This window comes from Opisthocomus hoazin, chromosome 4 (assembly GCF_030867145.1).
Source record: "Opisthocomus hoazin isolate bOpiHoa1 chromosome 4, bOpiHoa1.hap1, whole genome shotgun sequence".
NCBI classification, from domain to species: domain Eukaryota; kingdom Metazoa; phylum Chordata; class Aves; order Opisthocomiformes; family Opisthocomidae; genus Opisthocomus; species Opisthocomus hoazin.
This window is the reverse complement of record NC_134417.1, coordinates 31,715,288-31,728,002: the sequence shown is the minus strand read 5'-3', so window position 1 is coordinate 31,728,002 and position 12,715 is coordinate 31,715,288. Positions and strand designations below refer to the sequence as shown.

The 12,715-nt window shown below is 44.5% G+C and overlaps 1 protein-coding gene across 8 annotated transcripts in view; it reads right to left on the bottom strand.

The window, feature by feature from the left end:
* TNS3 (tensin 3) overlaps positions 1-12,715 on the bottom strand; it is a 250,157-nt gene that overhangs the window by 212,912 nt on the left and 24,530 nt on the right. Inside the window, exon 1 of one of the 8 annotated variants that reach the window (XM_075418534.1) lies at positions 4,361-4,399. The exons of the other annotated variants lie outside the window; for them this stretch is intronic. The gene's annotated coding sequence lies outside the window, so the exon portion shown is untranslated. Of the gene's footprint in view, positions 1-4,360; positions 4,400-12,715 lie in introns of those variants that run through there. 8 annotated transcript variants of the gene reach the window in all.

The window sequence follows — 12,715 nt, the reverse complement described above, 5'->3', positions numbered from 1 at the left end:
AAGGCTAAGCCCTAGAAGTGTCTCCTGAATATGTAAACACAATAGACTGCTCCCCGAACACCACCATTCTCTTTCTCATTCCTCAAAATCACAAATAAATACATTCCTAAGTGGATTAACATCCTCTTTCTGCCATTTCCAAAACTAAGAGAGTGTCTGCGTAGTTTAAGGAACTACAAAGGCATAACAGCATCTTCCCTTCCTCCATCTCCAAGGCTGCTTCATTTCCTCAGATCTTTTCCAGTGGAGGTGCACTGGAAACAGGCTGCATCAACACACCTGTCCATTAGATCACTGCAAATCAATCTGTCACCCTATGCCTCAAGCAATTCATTATCTCAATTCTGTTATCGCACAAGTCTGTACCTGCAGAGTAATTAGATAGTAGCATGGGGAGGGGAGGGGAAAAAAAAAAAAAAAAAAAGAAAAAGAAAAAAGCAAGGTGAACACCTAGTCCCTGCAGAGCAAGGCAATGTTCATTTCCTATCACTGGCAGATGGCTACAACAGACCCTGCAGGCTACGGAAATTCTGCCTTAACACATCAAGCATAGAACAGCTATACTCCCTTCCTGGACTTAAGAAGTCCTGAGTGTGCAAGTCCAGTTATATTCTTAAACTATGCTAAAAAAAACCAGCAACTTCAAATCAACAGTTACATGGTGAAATACATCAATACAGGAGACTACCAAACCAAGTGGGGAAAAAAGGGAGAGGGGGCACTTACCACTGTCACTGCAGACTCTCCCACACTGCCATAAAGATAGTTTAAAGGTAAGAAAACCTCCTCACTCTCTCATTTATCAGATGTGGTTTATGATGTTTATTCTGCCTTCCCAAGCCCTGCACTAAAGGATTAATTTTAAAAGCCAAAATGAATACAATGAAGTACACTCGTGTCAGAGTGCTAGGGGTGTTGCAAGGAGCAGGGTAGCAGACTGCTCTATGTCCAGGTGAAAAATATCATCTTCCAGGCTGCTTTTCTGAAACTCAATCTTCATTCATCATCAAATGGCAGGCCTCGCTTTGGGGACACTGGCCTGCCAAAATTTTAATAGCTTTGGCACTTCCAGCATGCACGCTTCCCCCCACCTTATCCTCTACCCCTCACGAAAATAATTTGCTGCTAACCACCTGACAATACTTACACAAAAATCCCTGTTACAGGCCTGCTGTGTAAGAAACAATTAAGCAGGGACTGAACTGACTTTCAGAGAGGCTGTACAGTCACCTCGCTTGCTTCTCACCTTGCAGCCATAAAGGTACTGAGGCCAGGAGAAACAAAAAACAAAAAAGCACCAAAACCCCAAAACAAACTAACAATCCCCCCCCCCCCGAAAAAAAAATGACAAAAAAAAAAAACCACAACGACAAAAAGAACCTGAACCACTAAGTCACTCCATGTCCCCTACCTCTCCTGTCACACACACCTTTCTCCATGGCTGGAGAGTGTCCACCAAGAAGGACTTTCAAGAGAAGGTTCTTCAATACCTCCAGTGTGTAGCTGATACATCAAGACTCTCGTTAGCGTTTGGCAACTTCTGGTTACTTTCAGTCCTGTATTTGAGCCCTCTGTATGGAAGGCACAGGAGCTAAGGTTAACTTGACCTACAAAGGTTCTTTGTTTCTAAGCTCTGCTTCCTTGTTGCTGGTCAGTCTTAGCCTATTAATCCACCATCTTATATTTCTGAATGGTAAACAACAGGAATTGCTCCACAGTGCTATTTCACTCAAGCTATTCATTTTAATTCTTAAACCATCAATATGAGGTAAATGAGTACCTTACTTAACATCCAGATAAACACTGCCATTGTGATCTGCCCAACTTCACTCAACGAGCCAGTGTCAGAATTAGGAATCAGACTACCTATGCAATACTTCAGGTTGCACTTAAAGGGCGAAAGTGTGGCAAAGCTGTACTTACAGCAACACATACCATTTTTCATATCACAAAAACACAATGACAAACAGCAATGTGTGAGCTGCTTCAGTACCTTTCTTTTCCTCCATCAAAAAAAAAAAAAAAGCTGTAAATATCTGACAAGTTTCACGAAGCTGATGGATAAGGCACAGTCACTCCTTACTATGGTAGGATTTGTACCTTCTTGGTAGGTTCTCAGTAGGTACTCGATAAGGATCAGCAGATTCTTCCAGCATGCAAATAAGTCAACAATTTGATTCTTCAACTGGCAGCCAGAAAAACACCACTAGAAATTCTCACTAGGAATAAAAAAGAACTCTAAGCCCCAAAATTAAATGCCTAACCAACCATTACACTTCTTGTAGTATGTTTAGTAACTTCTAGATTAATTTCCTTGTGTTGCAAATGTTTGACCACATTTGGTTTTCCTTCATTACACCTGTTCTGCAATTTCCGCACTGCTTGCCATTTTGGATACCATCTCTGTTTTTGTTAAAGAGTATGCTCAGGAGACACACAAGTTATTACACTAATAACGTTTTACTCAAATAAGCCTGCAAAATACCACCTCATTCTCTGTCATTTCCAGAGAAGTCAGACACAAAAGAGATGAAGCAACTCTCCATCAGCTTTGTCAGACACAAAGAAATTGCTGTATTCTTCCAATCTTCTGCAATATTATATCACTATCTCAGCGATACCACATCTTCTGCCAGCTGCAGAGCTAGGCGTAGAGCTTATGGTCAAAGACAGTGATAAGCCTGAGCAATGGGTTCATGTGCCACTGCAAGCAGCACGGCCAGAGAAAGAACCCACAACAGGGATCTTTTTCTATGTTCCAGCTATCAGTATTTTCTGCATGCCCAGGAAACCAGAACAGGCCAAAGAAGCTCGTGCTAACAGTAACGACCTCCCAAAGTATCGCAGCTGTTCAGCAAAACAAAGTGTGAACTGCAGAAAGGTACTTTGGATTAAGTCAGAGATTGCAAAGAACACCGATTAATCCACCTGTGGACACTGCCTTCTCTAAATAATCCTTCCCCGTGGCACATACACATCCACGCTGAAATGGATTGTTTTAACTCATGGAAAACTCTTGGCAATGCAGCACCGATTTATGAGCAGCTGTACTTTCAACAAATTAAATGACTAATTAAGCCTTTCAATAAGCATTAGTTCTAAGAAGTAATCAATTTAATTACAACAAACAAAACACCCTTTTGGCAACACAGGATGAGAAATTCCACTACTTCCAATACTTCAGATGTTCTATTTCACACCTTCAACGCCATCGAGAATCTCATTAGTTTTGGCAAGAGCCCCACTCAGCCTTCTACACAATAAACTTGACTAACTGCAGCAGTTTCTTTCAGAAATCAGCCAGCTTAAGACATCTGCAATCGGTCACAGTGCTGAACAGTATCCAGAAGTTTCCTATCAAACGTCCCATCAAGTTGACCCAAAGTCTCGCTCGTACAGCTGCAGCCCCTGTGGCTCTCACCACCGCTTCGTCCCGTGCCTAGGGAAACCTCAGCGCTGCTATTACAGACCTAACGGCTACCGCCAGGCACTCAGCGCAAAAACACACCACTCAACACGTAAACAACGTTCAAAAACAACAAAAAAAAAGGAGCATTTCAAATTACGCTGCAATTACGGCCTAATTCTAGGCTCGGCAATGAACCCCTGGGTTGAGGCACAGCTCCTCACCGCCCTGGAGACCATCCCAGCTGGGAGGATGGCGGCTCCGCAGCCCGGGCCGTCCGGCCCGCGCTCCCGGCCAGCGCCGACGCCGGAGAGCCCTTCGCAGCCCGGGCAGCTGTCAGCAGACACGCAGACCCCCAGCCCCGGCCTGAAGAGCACACCGGCCAGCAGCCAGAGATTCTGACCTTTCCGCCGGGCAGCTGAGAGCTTCACCCAGCGAGGGCGAACCGCCGCCGGCAGCCCGCAGCCGGGCACCGGGCGCGGCGGCCACAGACCGCACCGCTCCCCGCAGACGCAGCGGCTCAGAGCCGGCTCGGCCGGGCCGGGCCGCAGCCCCGCCGGCTCCAGTAACTCCCCGGGAGGGAAAGGCGCGCCTCGCCGCCCGCCCGCCCGGCGCGGGGAGACCCGGCCCGGCTGCCGCGCCGCCTTCCCGCCCTCTCGGCCGGACCCGGCCCGCCGCCATCCCGCCCTCCCCGCAAGACGAACCCCGGCCCGCTCTCCCAGCGCTCCCGATCCCTCCGCCTGCCCGGCTCCCGCACCACCGCGGACGGGCAGGAAGGTCCCGGGGGGCGCCCCACAGCCGCCGCCTCTCCTCAGCCCCCGCCGCGGAAGCGCTGCGGCCCGCCGAGGGGCCTCCTCCCTCCCCCCGCTCCTCCGCCCCACCGGGAACAAAGCCCCGCGCCGGCCGAGCGCGCTCCCGCTCCCCTGGTTCCCGACGGCCGCTCAAGAAGTTTACCCGGCTCCGCGGCAGGGCAGCGTAGGACGGCTCGGCCGGAGAGCGGGAGCAGAGCTCCCCCAGCGCCGCACACGCTGCTTTTTATTTCCTCCGGTCCCTCCCGCCGCGGAGAAACCTCCCCCCCGCGCCGGTCCCGCTGTGATCCCCCCGGGACAGGCCTGACCCCCGCCCGGAGGCTCGTCGCTGGGGTACGGGGGGGACGCGGTCTCCAGCACCCCGTAGGGCCCCGCAAGGCTGGGCTTCGCCAGCCTCTGCCCCGGCGGCTCTGAGCCTCAGCGCCAGGCCGGGAGCCGTGGCTCCTGGGACAGGAGCATTCACCTCTCTCCGGGACGAGGAGGGAGCTTAAGAGCCCCGGGCAGCCACGTGCGAAGAGGCTGCAATAGCGAGGCCAAAACCAGTTAGGTGCTGGGGGCCTGTGCCGGCCTCAGCTTCCCAGCGCAGCGTCCGAGGTGCCCAGACGATCCCCCAAAGCACAGCTCAACCACTGCCCAAGGCCATGGATTCCCTGTGTACACGTGTCCGTGTGAGCACAGTTGGTGACTGTGCTGACATTTATGCTCTTCACACACCAAGAATTCTCTCTCCCTTGAGGCAGCTCCGCACCCGGAGTTCCTGCAGGATCCACAAACCAGGCGCTGTCCTCTGGACACAAACAGCAGCCGAACGGCAGGGCCGGGAGGAAACAATGGTACTGCTCTCCTTTCGCTCGGCGCTTCAGAAAACGGAGGTCTCATCCCAGATGTGAGAAATGAAAGTTCACGTCCTTCCTGTGGTGAAGAATTTCATCCCCAGAGTTACCTTGAAACTCACCTGAAACAGGTATAACCTGGGGCTCATTCCTTGCATCAAAAAAACCCCAAAATAAAATACTCACTGAAGCAAAGTGGAATTTAATTAATAGGATTGAGATGCCTAACCCGGATCACACTATCAGCTGATAGCTCGGGCCTCACCCGAGAGGTAGATGCATATCACTAGAGACGAATGAAAGAATTTGAACACCCGTCCTATGACTAGGACCCCATGGAAACAGGGTGTCCATACCGACATGACCTCTTTGTAGCTTGATCCAGAAATAAGCTCATGGAAGTGAATCCTAAGCAAGAATAGATACCTTACTCCATTACTCTTAGAGGCAAGATTTAAAGCCAGCCCATTCTAGCACAAGGCATTTCCCTCTGGCTGGTTTACGCAATACAGTGGTTCATATTCACAAATCATTTGCGTTAAGGAGAAAGGATCCCCAAGAAACAGAGATCTCCAGAGATCCTAGAGCTGGGCTTCAGAGTTCAAACCTCAGTCTGTTCTTTGCAATGCTTCATGTTATGGGAACAAGCAGGCAGGTGACCACATGGAAGGCAATGACATTCAAACACAGGTAAGTCACTTACTGAGAGATAGCAATGTAATGAACACTGAGCAAAGAGAAGACAAACTAGGTCCCAGACATCCTTAGTGTGTCACTCGGACAAGACTGTATTGTACTGCTAGGAAAGCTCCAGCATATTTAGAAGCCAGGAATAATCCAAATCCTTTACTCATCATTACGTGTTAAATTTTTTCTCTCCCTTTGTGCCAAGCTGAGAAGGAAAACGTGTGTTACAAACCCTTAAGACACGTGCATCTCACTGTTCTCCAAGACACAGTTTGTCTGAAACTTCCTGCTGGATCAATACCATCTGCATGACCCCGCTGTATGGCTCTTCTTTAAATAATACCTAATGTGTCCCTAAATCAAGCCAAGAGACTCTGGAAATGGGATCAAGCTCTTCATGAGCAGTGCACAGGTGTCCACAATCAGAACCTTCAAAGCCTCACAATGTTTGGTGCTTTTCTTAAAGCCCCATCACATGGATCGCAAGATTACCTGAAAATTTCACCAATAAAACAAAAAAAGAATTACAATCAGCCTCTAGCTTTCAAGCAAAAGTTTCAAAACTTGAACCCCAAGGAAAGAAGGCAGAAATTATTATATATTTAAAAATTTAAACTATCACGTGATTGAGCATTCTGACACATGATTTTGCAATGCTTGCACTTTGTCAATGCTTCATATATATATGCATATACCAGCTCACAGATGCACATATTTTTACACAAAAATGACACCAGCCAAAGAAAAAAAGTATTTATTTTTGCAAACCACCTGCAACACGATGTGAAGACTCAGTGTCAGGAAGTTCAGTACGTAGGGTTACTGCCACAGTGTTAGCTTAGCGTAACTGCACGTTCTTTGCATTTTATAACACATGACTTTGACAAACAATATCTTCTTCTACAGTTACATCCCTAATTATCACCTCTATATTCTGAACTCCTCCCCTCCTTGCTTTTCCTAGGAATGGGAAGAATAGGATGGGAGAGAGAAAATCCGTGTCTGTGCTCTAAAGAGCCTTAAATGTATTTGAACCTGCCTAGAGGTGGGGTCAATGTCCAAGTTAAACATTCGTCACTTGCTGAATCCAGGAATCTGCTGTGTAAAAAGGAGTTGATAAGCTAACCTGCTAATCAAAGCAGTCTTGCTTTCTACTTCAGTGACACTACAAACACTTTCAAAGATGCCATAGAATGGAGCAAGAGGAGTGACGGTCGTGACTCATACCTTTTGCACACCAGGGGTCACTTGCCCCTGTTTTTGCAAGGTGCTGTGTTCTTACTGGTTTCTACATTTGAGTAATGTATTAGGTAAACAAATAAAGCTTTTAGATCAGAATGAAGAGGGACTGCTTATTCGATCATCACTGAGCTGAAACTAACTATCCACACCTGTCAGCAACCAAGAACTTGGAGAGCAAGTTATGCAGAAATCAGGGCACAGAAAAGTGGCTTTCAGCCCTATTTACCGGTTGCTATTTTGCTTAAATAACACAAATCCAAACCAAAACACTATTCTTTCACATGCATAAAATATATAGTGATGACATATGCTATGTTTATCACCAATCATAAGGCATACAGATACCCCTCACGTTTGTGTCAAGAGCACTTGACCGATACCAAGTTTCCCTTGAGCAAGGCTCCTAGAACTTGGTACACTCTTTCAAAGCAGGCCACTTAATCCAATTTGTAATGTGACTTCAGTGCCAGAGATCACAAAATAATAGCTTCTTTGGAGCTACTTCAAGCTATGTAACATAAACACTAGCATAAGAATTTACTGTGTTTCATAAATGTCTTGCTAGCAGCTCTGTATTCTGGCATGAACAACAACCACTAAATCCCAGTCTGCACTACAGACTCACTATTCTTCATGCAACACTTACTTTGCTGCAATACGATTTTACCTTTCATTGGTAGGGCCTCTTCCCAAGATAACAAAGACAGGCAGTAAAGTTTAACCTTTCTGCTAGAGCACTCTATAATGGAAGAGTTATAAAATAAGTAAAGTACTTTATAGAAAAAAACAATATAACAAAAACTCCAGATGGTAATACAAGACAATATTCAATTGATCAGTCCTGATTTTCTTAAATCTGATCTAAAGCAAAACAGTCAGTTCCCTCAGGAGAAGAGAAAATTGTTCATGGATTACTCTGCTAATACAAAAATAAATTATAATCAGTACCCCAGAGTACTGCCAAAATGGCATTAGTTTCCCACACAAGTGGTTTACCAAGTTTTCCTTCAGAGACACTTCTGTACGCATCTGCAAGTTAGGCAGTTCCTGGAACCTACTCCTCTGTTTTGGAGAAGATTGCTCAGAAACTATCTTACTCAGACGATAGTTTAATCTTGGCAAAAGACAATGAGAAACAGTTTCAAACTTAGCCTGAACTTCAGATCTTAAAACTATTTCCATAAGCAGTCGGTGTAAAAAAAAGCATAAATTAACAGTGCTTACATTTTTATGTGCAATAAGAATAAAGCAGAATTCTCTGGTAACTAGGTTTCATTGTTTTCTTTCATTTTCAATAAAACAAATCCTTACAGCTGCAGTGCTGTACAAGTAATAATCATCTCAGTCATGTACTGTTTACAGGACTGCCCCTGCATATCTCAACTTTGGGCACTAAGCCACAATTTCATATATATTCAAGCTACCACACCACCTGACCATATTTAACCCAACGTTCTACGTTCTAGGAATCAACCCACACGACCTAGTTTCCATCATTGATTTACTGGTGCGGAACATGATTAACGGTGGTGGTCAGAAAACTCGCGTTAAATCTGCCAACAGATCAAACACAGCAGCCGTTGTGTTACAGGTGCGGTAATGACCCATCAATCTACATTAACCTTCTGAAACATTCAGCTGGTACAAAACCAAAAGAGAAACACAAAATCTCTCTAAACCATAGAGAGATTCAGTCCACACCTACAGTGTGCTGCAGAAAAATCTATCATCTGTCACTCTGATTCTTTATGAAGAATCTTGCACAATATTTACCACATTTTCTCCTTGTACTAATTTACCACATTTTCCTAATAAATGACTGCATTTTTGCAGGTTATCACCTTGCAAGCAGAAGTAAGGGCACGTCTACATCACCCACTACAAGATAGTATGGGCATGCTGAAAACAACCATAAAAAGTAGGACTACGCAGCTTTAAGGTAGGCTCATTTATACTGTGATACAATGAGCACTGTATGTGTAATTATTCATGTCATCTGATACTTAATGCCCTGCGATATAACAAAAAATGCCTGGTACTTAACATTATCCGATAAACATTTTGCTATTCTCCAGTTTCCTAGAACTGTTCCTCCTTTCTGTTGTTCTCGAAAGAACAACAAAGCGTTGAGAAGAAACGAGTGAGAAATGCTGCAACTGGCGAGTCTAAAAGTGAAATTGTGAAGGCTGCAGAAAAACCTCTAATGCATCGTATAACTGATGCTTTGTATAACACATACTAGCCCTACTATAGTCCAGAAAAACTCCAGCGCCAGAAGATGCTTTCAACACAAGTCTGGTGGTACTGAGTGAGGGAAGTCAAGTGTTACTTCATACAAAGAAAACTGGTAGGGAAGAGAACTAAGTGAGAAGTAAAACAGTTGCTGCTTTTCACTCTTCTCAGAACTCAATCAGTTCCTCTCACAGGACTCAGACAGAAGTTCCACATACAGGGATCAGTTGCACAATTCTTCAGCTCTTGTGATGGGAGGCAACGATGAATCAAATGCCATGTATCACATACTCAGTGCAACGTGACTGGAAATGTAGTGCCGAGCATACAAAAATTGCTGCAACTGGCTAAACAAAGTTCAAGAAAACAGAGAACCAGAACATGATGTTGTAACACGCCTTATCAAGCCTCAGTGCATTGCTCCTTGTGTACTCTAAGCACTGGTGACTGCCTTTTTTTTTGGTGGCACAGGGGCTTCAGAATGATATATATATCCTCCACCTCCCTTCTTTGCACAGAGAAACAGAGACCAGAACACCACGTAGAGGACTTTTTATTTTTGATAACAGCTCCGAGACAGAATCTGCTGTACATGTTGTGCACCTATGAACAACATTACTATGCATACACACTAGCTATTAGTGGAGACGGGTGAGCTTCCTTAAGCCAAACAAGAAAGCTAGCTTTCTTGAAGCCTGTGCATAGCATCCTACCTCCCAGTTATGGTCCAACAGTATCAGTTACCAACCATCAGTGAAACCATACAATACCTTGTAGATGTGTCGCCACAAGTTTACATGTCTATTCAGACCCTTCACAGACTCCAGATTAGCCACCGCTGGCTTTTAGAATATGGAGCCAGACAATTGGGTTTTCAGGCATTAACTTGAAAATAAGATTCTTTAGATAAGGGTAGATAGAGCCACATTCTTTAAATACTATGAACAGGGTATTTATTTAACTAAGGGTTTCCTTATAATTATTTCTTCTTAATGCTATGTCTCTGTAATACATGAAACCAATGGCTGTGCCCCAAGGAGCCTAAATCTTTGTCTAGTGACTCCACTACTGCCTGGCTCCTTTTTACACCCTACATACCATTTCCAGTTTAAGGAAGTTTCCTCAGCTCTCAGCATAATGTCAGCTGTACAAAAGCATTAAGGATTTGAATGGCTCATTACTCATTTATAGGGCTGGTAGTTCGCTATCCTCAGGGAATATGAAGTCTTCTTTCTAATTCACAATGACATGAAACAAAGAAGAGGTCCCAAAGAGTGGAACCTAACCTGTAAAAGTACATTATGAAAGGGAGATGCAGTAAGACCAAATTTTTTATAAATATCTTCCTGTGAGTTGACAGACATCTGCCTCCAGTGCCCAGGCACCAAATCCTGTTTCAAACTCCTGCATCCTTTCCTCTCCACGCTCCACAGTTTATGAATCAAAATAGTCCTTTTGTCCTCACTTTGAATCATATGGGGAGAGGGGAAGACACCAATTTCAAGTCTGGTGTGGGCTTATGTTGTCCAGTGACTTCATGAGAGTTGCAGTAACATAACAGTAGTTGCAATGAATTAGGAAAATATCTCCCATTAGCTGCACCAAAATAGAACAGAGGAACAGCATTACTCTGTATGAACAAGAGACACAAATCAGCCTGTTGTATCTTCCCAGGACTACCATTCAACTCTGCAAGACAAACCAAAACTATGAGAGTTGAATGAGAAGGAGGAGAAGTTCTAGCATAGCAGCAATTATAAAACACAGGGTATCATATTAGCTACTTGTGCAACGCCAAATCTCAGTGTAGTACCAGCAAGAAAAATTTAGGATAGAAAACAAAAAATTCTCTCACTGAAATCTGTTGTAGGGATGGAGAATGCTTCAACAATTTCACTACATCTACACCTGTTGCCGGCTGCCAGGTCAAACCACACCAGCGAAGACAAAAAAACCCCTTCTTACAATTCAGCATTCCCAGCAGAAGTTTCTGGAAAGTTGCTTTCTGCCTATCTGTTAGATTATGCCACTTACACAAGCAGAGAAAAAGATGTTATTTATGGTAAGCGGCAGGAAGCGCTGGCATGAGTTGTTTCTATATCCATTCAGATACCTGGGAAAGCCCTTAAATTCTTGGGCCGAGCTTGGGAACCACTAATTGGTGCTACCCCACACTTTTGACCCACTTATGCTGACACAGCGTCCTAGCACATACTTAGTTTGCGCTGGCCTAAAGGCTCTCTTCTGCCACTACAGCCATCTCGTGTATTCAAACAGTATGAGTCACACAGAATTACTCTTCTGCCATCTCCACGGAGGCTTTGTCAGCAATGCTCCATCAGTTTAGAAAAGGGAATTTTCCTAAAAGGACTCCCAGTTGACATGGCTATGCCAGTCCAACTTTACAATGTGGAGAAAGACAATATTCTGAGACTAACTCCCCCTTGATCCACAACAACTTCCATTTTAATTCCTTTTCTTTGCCATCTATTTTGTAAGCCTGGAGAGTTCAAATTTTCATGCTTTTATCCGGATCCAGGAACTTTCCTCATAATATAAAAAAACAAGGTTAATGTATTATCTACTTATTTTCAAGAACATGGACTTTATAAAAACAACAAACTATTGCAAGGCTCATGATAAAATGAACAGTACAGCTAAGCACATCCACTTTCTTAAAGCTACAGGCAGAAGATGTTACCTAGAAAAAAGTTGCTATGGGCAGGGCATATCTACTTGTTTGCCTGTGTCAGCAAAATTCATACAGAATAGCTGACATAACGCCAAATTTACAGACTGCCAGATCTTCCTGATCTTGCATTACTCCAGAAGCAGCACCACTGAAACGAGCTAGTCACAGAGCTTTTCTCTTCAGTATGGAGAACAGAACTAGGTTTAATAAGGGATGTTATCTCACACTCAAATTTCTTGTGCAATAAGGGAATTTCTCCTTCAAGCTCTACTAAGCTTATGGATATTTTGGATCATTCCTATGCCCATCGCAATAGCAGACAAATGTACAGTGGTAGCCTAACTACATGACTCGGACTTTTGTGACTGCTCTTTCCAAGGCTTTTCCCCTTCTCTTCTAATACCCACCACAGCAAGGCTTAATGCGTTTAGGGTCTAGAAAAAGAAACTTGGTGGGCTTCTAAGGTTCTATTTTAAACAGCCCCCATAAAAAGGTACAAAACTCAAACAACCTGAAGCACACCAAAGGCTATGTTTTGAGACCACAGTGTTGTGTTTGTAACTCCACAGAACATCTGAAGCCAAGTTCTCAGGCCACCATGACGCATGCTAGGAGTAAGTTACAATACGAGCAGCAAACATGTCTGAAGATATGTTAGTCAGCAACTTAACAAACTTCAAGAGGACTTTTCAGTCACATTCTGATAATTTATCTAACTGAACATAACTAATAAAGCATAATTCTTTGGCTCGTCAGAAGACAGCCTCTTATCACTGGCTCAGCAACACGGCAACTGTTGACCTTTAACGATTGA